Source organism: Pipistrellus kuhlii, unplaced genomic scaffold (assembly GCF_014108245.1).
Source record: "Pipistrellus kuhlii isolate mPipKuh1 unplaced genomic scaffold, mPipKuh1.p scaffold_m20_p_3, whole genome shotgun sequence".
Taxonomy (NCBI): domain Eukaryota; kingdom Metazoa; phylum Chordata; class Mammalia; order Chiroptera; family Vespertilionidae; genus Pipistrellus; species Pipistrellus kuhlii.
Genome location: NW_023425529.1, coordinates 97364202 through 97370823, shown reverse-complemented (window position 1 = coordinate 97370823; position 6622 = coordinate 97364202). Strand labels below are relative to the sequence as shown.

General features: G+C 48.2%; 1 pseudogene; it reads left to right on the top strand.

The window, feature by feature from the left end:
• Positions 1-5457: 5457 nt before the first annotated feature.
• Positions 5458-6100, top strand: LOC118729591 (annotated as a pseudogene).
• Positions 6101-6622: the final 522 nt, after the last annotated feature.

Below are 6622 nucleotides of genomic sequence, written 5' to 3'. Positions count from 1 at the left end.
TGGTGGTTCAATGTCTTGGGAATGTCCTGCCCGCAGACACAGGTTATGTCATACTCTGCCCCCCAATTGGGAGAAGGGAGGATCTATCATTTAAAATGTAATTTTTGCTTCTTTATCTGTTCTTTTTCTGTGACTCCAGTATAGATATGCTTTATGTTGTCCCACAGTTTTCTGAGGCTCTATTCATTTTCTTTAGAACAGATAGCTTCCATTGATTTACCTTCAAGTTCACTGATTCTTCTTATTGTCATATCATATCTTCTATAGAACCCATTAGAAAAACTTTTAATTCACTTAATGTACTTTTAAAATCAAAAATTTCCATTTGATTCCCTCTTTCATAATTTTTATCTCCTCTGTCAGCTGGATTCTCAGTCCAGGGACTCAAGAGACAGAAGAGAGGCACTACCCCTGGGCTAAAAGCAATGAGTGCTCCCATCCTCCAAGAGACCCTGCATGAGGTGGGCATGGTGCCATCATGAGATGTAAAGTCAGGCTTTGACTGAGCATGATTTGGCTTCAGACACATGGAGCTATCTGGTATGGGGGCAGGGGTGGGCCATTGGTCTCAAAGTATATGCGGGACCTGGACTGGAGTGAGGTGTGGGCAGCGAGCAGTAGCCCGTGGACTGTCGGAACCTCAGGATCCTAAGACAGATCAGATATTCCATAATGATGCATGTAATCAACACCAACAATCTTTTTCTTTTCTTTTTTTTAAATATGTTTTATTGATTCTTTACAGAGAGAAATAGAGAGAGACAGAGAGCTAGAAACATTGATGAGAGAGAATCATCGAGCAGCCGCCTCCTGCACACCCCCCACTAGGGATGTGCCCACAATCATGGTACATGCCCCTAACTGGAACCGAACCCAGGACCCTTCAGTCTGCAGGCCGTTGCTCTATCCACTGAGTCAAACCAGTGTTGGCAACACCAACAATCTTGATAAGCAACAGGTTCAACTCCTGGCAGAGATGTGTATTCTTTTTTTTATATATATATATATATATATCCTATATAACAAGAAGTAATATGCAAATTAACCCTCATGCTCTTATAAGATGGCTGCTTATGACCAGACCAGTAAAAGGGTTAGTGAGGCATGATCAAACAACTAAACAAGCAGGCTGGGTGGGGCAACCAGACCAGTGAGAAGGCCTAGAAGGGTGACCAGGCCAACAGTGGGGGCAGTTATGAGCAACTAGGCTGGCAGGGGGGAGTAAGAAGTGACCAGGTCAGCAGGGGACACAGGTGCAATCAGGCTGGCATCCAGAGGCAGTGAAGAGTGAACAGGCAGGCAGGGGTGGCAGTTAAGGGCAACCAGACAAGCAGGCAGATGAGAGATTAGGAGCCAGTGGTCCAAGATTGTTAGAGGGATCCTGGATCGAAGAGGGTGCATGCTGGGATGAGGAGACTACCCAACCCACTGAACAAATTTCATGCACCAGGCTTCTAGTCTACTATCCTATCTAATAAAAGAGTAATATGCAAATTAACCATCACTCCTCTATAGCCACAAACCATGCCCATCAGCCAATCTGGAGCTAGTATGCAAATTAAACCAAGATGGCTACGGCCACAGAGAGAGCAAGAAGGAGGCTTGGGTTTTCCCAGCAATGGAGGAAGCCAAGCTTTCTGCACACCCGGGTTTGCCCAGTCCTCTGCTTAAGGCTACAAAGTTTCAATTATAGAAGATAGATAAACCCCAACAGAAATGGCTGCTGCCACGGATTGAGCAGGAGACTTGGCTCAGCTCCAGGCTACAAAGTTCCAATTGTAGAAGATACATAAATCCCAGATCCCAGGGCCGCTGCTTGGCTTGCCGGGGGTAGGGGAGGGGGGGATGGGGCATGGCTGGCCTGCAAACCACTACAGACCCCTCACCCAGGCCACCCCACACCCCAAGGGAACCCCCACCCTGATCCAGGACACCCTTCAGGGCAAACCAGCTTGTGGGATCTCTTAACATGACCTGTGTGGTTCAGGGCCCACTCAGGGTCCGGTTTCTGGAGAAGGCCGCACACTAAAATGAAGAGAGAGACTAGAAAAGAGTTAATTTGGAAAATGGGGGCCAGGCGGGAAGTCTACCTCTAGTAGGAAGACTAACCACTCTCTGGCCTTTTACCATTCCTTTTATTGAGATTCTGAAACAAAGACATCTCTTAAGTGGGAAGTTCCAACAACAGAAAATCAACTTACATTTACATATGATTAACAAATTAAAGTTGCCTCAAGCACCACTATCTCAACTAGACAAGGAGTTAATAGCTCTGACCATTCAGAGCCATCAAGGTTAGCTAGCTCTTTTTACATTTTATTACCAGTGACAATGTTAGGTTTTGGTTCCAGCACCAGCTGCCGCCCCCCCCTCCCCCCCATGCACTAAGACTCTATCCTATCTAATAAAAGAATAATATTCAAATTGACCATCACTCCAACACACAAGATGGGTGCTCCCATGTTCCCATGTGATCAAAGATCCTGCCCTCATGTGGACAAAAGATGGCCACCACAAGATGGCCAGCAAGGGAGGGAAGTTTGGAGGAACCAGGCCTGCAAGGGAGGGACATTGGGAGTGATCAAGCCTGCAGGGGAAGGCAGTTAAGTGTGACCAGGCCAGCAGAGGAGAGAAGTTGGTGGTGACCAGGCCTGCAGGGAAGAGCATTTGGGAAGGGTCCGGGCCTACAGGGGAAAGCAGTTGAAGGGGACCAGGCCTGCAAAGGAGAGCAGTTAGGGGAAATCAGACTGGCAGGGGAGTGATTAGGGGGTGATCAGGCTGGCAGGAAGATGCTATTAGTGGCAATCAGGAAGGCAGGCAGGCGAGCAGTTGGGAGCCAGTAGTCCTGGATTGTGAGAGGGATGTTCAACTGCCTGTTTTGGCCTGATCTTACCTGTTTTGGGCCTAAACAGTCAGTCAGACATTCCTCGAGGTGTCCCAGATTGGAGAGGGTGCAGGCTGGGCATGAATTTCGTGCACTGGGCCTCTAGTATATAATTAAGAGGTAATATACAAATTGACCATCACTCCAATACACAAGATGACCTTCACATGGTCAAAGATGGAAGCCCCCATGTGGACACAAGATGGCCACCACAAGAAGGCCAACAGGGGAGAGCTGGGGTTCCATCTGGAACCAGGCCCTTCCAATTTGTCTCCTGTTTGACCTGCAGGTGAATGAGGAAGGCAGTGAAGCAGCAGCTAGTACCGCCATCTTGATTGCTGGCCATTTCGCTGAACCCCCACAGGGTGACCTTCAGGGCCAACAGGCTCTTCCTGGTTCTTATAAGGGAAGTTGCTCTGAACACTATCATCTTCATGGGCATCTTGTTGAGCATCTTCTAAGGCACTTTCCACTGGGTGGCAGATAGTGCTTGGAGGAATGGCTGTGTCTGCGTGTGAGGCCCCGGTGTCTAAGGAACGGCAGAGCAGCTAATGCAGCAGGGGAGAGCAGTTGGGAAGAATCAGGCCTGTAAGGAAAGGCAGTTGGGGGCAACCAGGCCTGTAGGAGAGAGCAGTTGGAGGAAACCAGGACGATAAGAGAAGACAGTTGTGGGGGGGAGGGGGGGAAGCCTGTAGGGAAACACAGTTGAGGGGACCAAGCCTGCAGGGGAAGGCAGTTGAGGGGTACCAGGCCTGCAGGGAAGTATAGTTGGGGGTAACCAGGCCTACAGTGGAGGGCAGTTAGGGAGAAACAGGCCTGCAGGGGAGGACAATTGGGGGTGACCAGGCCTCAAGCGAAGGACAATTAGGGGGGACCAGGCCTGTTGGTGAGGGCAGTTGCAGAAGGGGGGGGGGGGGCAGGGGAGGGGAGGACCAGGCCTGCAGGGGAGGGCAGTTAGGGGAACCTCGTCTGCAGGGGAGGACAGTTGGGGGAGGGACCAAGTATGCAGGGGATGACAGTTGGGGACAACCAAACCTGCAGGGGAGGACAGTTTTTTTTTGGGGGGCAGGCATGTGGGATAGGGCAGTTGGGAGCCACCAGGCTGGAAGAAAAGGGCAGTTAGGGGCGACTAAGCTGGCAAGGGAGGTCAGTTAGGGATGACCAGGCCAGCAGGAGAGGCCAGTTGGGGAGACCAAGTCTGAAGTGGAGAACAGTTAAGGGTGACCAGGCTGGCAGGGGAGAGCTGTTAGTGGTGACCAGGCCAACAGGGATGGGCAGTTAGGGGCAATCAGGCTGGCAGGGGATCAGTTAAGTGTCAATCAGGCTGGCCGGGGAATGGTTAGGGTGTGATCAGGCTGGCAAACAGAAGTGGTTAGGGGCAATTAGGCAAGCAGGCAGGCCAGCAGATGGGAACCAGCATTCCTTTATTGTGAGAGAGATGTCCAAGAGATAGTCGGACATCCCTCAAGAAGTCCCAGATTGGAGAGGGTGCAGGCTGGGGTGAGGGACACCCCCCCCCCCTACCCCGTGCATGAATTTCATGCAACGGTCCCCTAGTATATATAAAACTGTAATGTGCAAATAGACAAAATGGGAGAACAACAAAACAACCAGTCGCTATGATGTCTGCTGACCACCAGGGGATGCACACAGAACTTGGTGGGCATTGGCAGAGCACGGAATGTGGCCATTGTCGGCCACAGCAGGATGGTAGAGCAGGTAAGCAGGGGCGCCAGATCAAGGCACGGTGCCAGTTATTGTCATCAGGGCAAGTCTCTGGTGGTTACTGGAAGTTCTTTGCTCCCGCATGCCGCAGTCCCACCCAGTCTTTGCACCTGCTGCCGGTGCTGGAGGTACTGTTCACACCCACTGCCATTACCAGAGCCACCACTCGCACCCACTGTCTGTGCTGGAGCCTACTCTCACACCTGTTGTCAGTGCTCAGTGGTGGTCCTGATAGCTTGGCGCTGTCAGTGAGTGCAAGCGACAACTGAGAGCCCCAATCACCCTTGAGGCATTCTCCACCTCCCCCTGCTGATGAGAGAAGTAGCCACCACTCACACCAGCTGACAGTGCTGGCGCTGCTTGCACCTGCTGCTGGCACTAGCCCCAATCTCTCCGTGCTGTCAGTGGGTGCCAGCAGCGCCAGCACTGTCAGCATGTGGGAACAGTGGCAGCAGGAGAAGGGCTGCTGGCAGACAGGGACAAGGGGCTTTGGTGGGAGGGGCCAGGCAGGGGCATAGAGGATGGGTGAAGACCCACCCCTGTGTCCACCACACACAACAGCCTTGCAGCCCACAGTTTCTTTCAAGGTGCATAAATTCATGCACTGGGCCCCTAGCGTGTGTGTGTGTGTGTGTGTGTGTGTGTGTGTGTGTGTGTGTGTGTATTGATTTCAGAAAGGAAGAGAGATTGAGACGTCAATGATGAGAATCATTGATTGGCTGCCTTTTACATGCCCCAGGGGAACCAAACCCACAACCCAGGCATGTGTGCTTGACTGGAATCCAACCAGGACTCTTTGGTCCCCAGGCAAACACTCTATCCACAGATACAAATCAGCCAGGACATAGATGTGTATTCCTATTGATGAAAATGACAATAAAATTGGGCTGAGACCAAAAAGAATTATCACCTGAATGAAAACATTGAAAAACGATTCTTGTATGGAGCTTTTAGTGTCTTCTTATTCAACACTGAAAATAAGCTCCTGCTACAGCAGAAATCAGATGCTAAAATTACCTTTCCGGATTGTTTTACCAATACTTGTTGTAGTCATCACTTAAGTATTCCAGGAGAGCCTAAGAAAATGAAGCAGTTGGAGGAAGATAAGTAGCACAATGGTGTTTAAAGGCTGAATTGGGAATTCTCATGGAACAGGTTCCTCCAGAAGAAATTAGTTATCAGACTAAAATTCACTATAAGGCCCAGTCTGATAGTATCTGGGGAGAACATAAAATTGATTACATATTGTTTGTGAGAAAGAATGTGACTTCAGATGTAGACCCCAATGATATTAAAAGCTATTACTATGGGTCAAAGGAAGGGGTGGAAGAACTGCTGAAAAAGGCAGACTGCAGTGAAATTAAGGTAACTCCATGGTTTCAATGTATTGTAGAGGCTTTTTTCTTTACATGATAGGATAACTTAAATAATTTGAATCAGTTTGTTAACCATGAGAAAATACAAATTGTGACTATGGAGATGAATAATTAGTGAACTGCTAAAAATGCTAGAAAACAAAATGATTTTTTTAAATTGGGTTCCCCATTAGAATTCTCATTGGATAAATTGATACTTTACACCCCAAATTTGTGTGGGAAAGATGCTGACAATTATTATTTGTATCACACACCCCACATATATGCACTCTTATTTATAAAGGACATTTATGAACTATTATTTTTAAAAGCAAGTCAACTAAACTTAACCTGTATAAAAAGTCCTGAAAATTTTGAACAAATAAGTGAAGCTCTTTATTTTCAATGTGTTGAGACATTTTCAGAACTCATAGAGTACTTTACTTGCCAGGTGCTTTACATATCATTAAAGTTTTATCATAATCCAGAAAAATGTGCAACAGAAACTGTTTGCTGAACTCTTTCAGAACAGCTCAAAATAACTGAGAAGGTCCAAATTTAAAAAATGGCATATGTCCTGATTTCTATCAGATTCTGTGTCCCCAAAATTACAGAGGACAGATAGACTACCCTGTTTCCCCAAAAATAAGACAGTGTC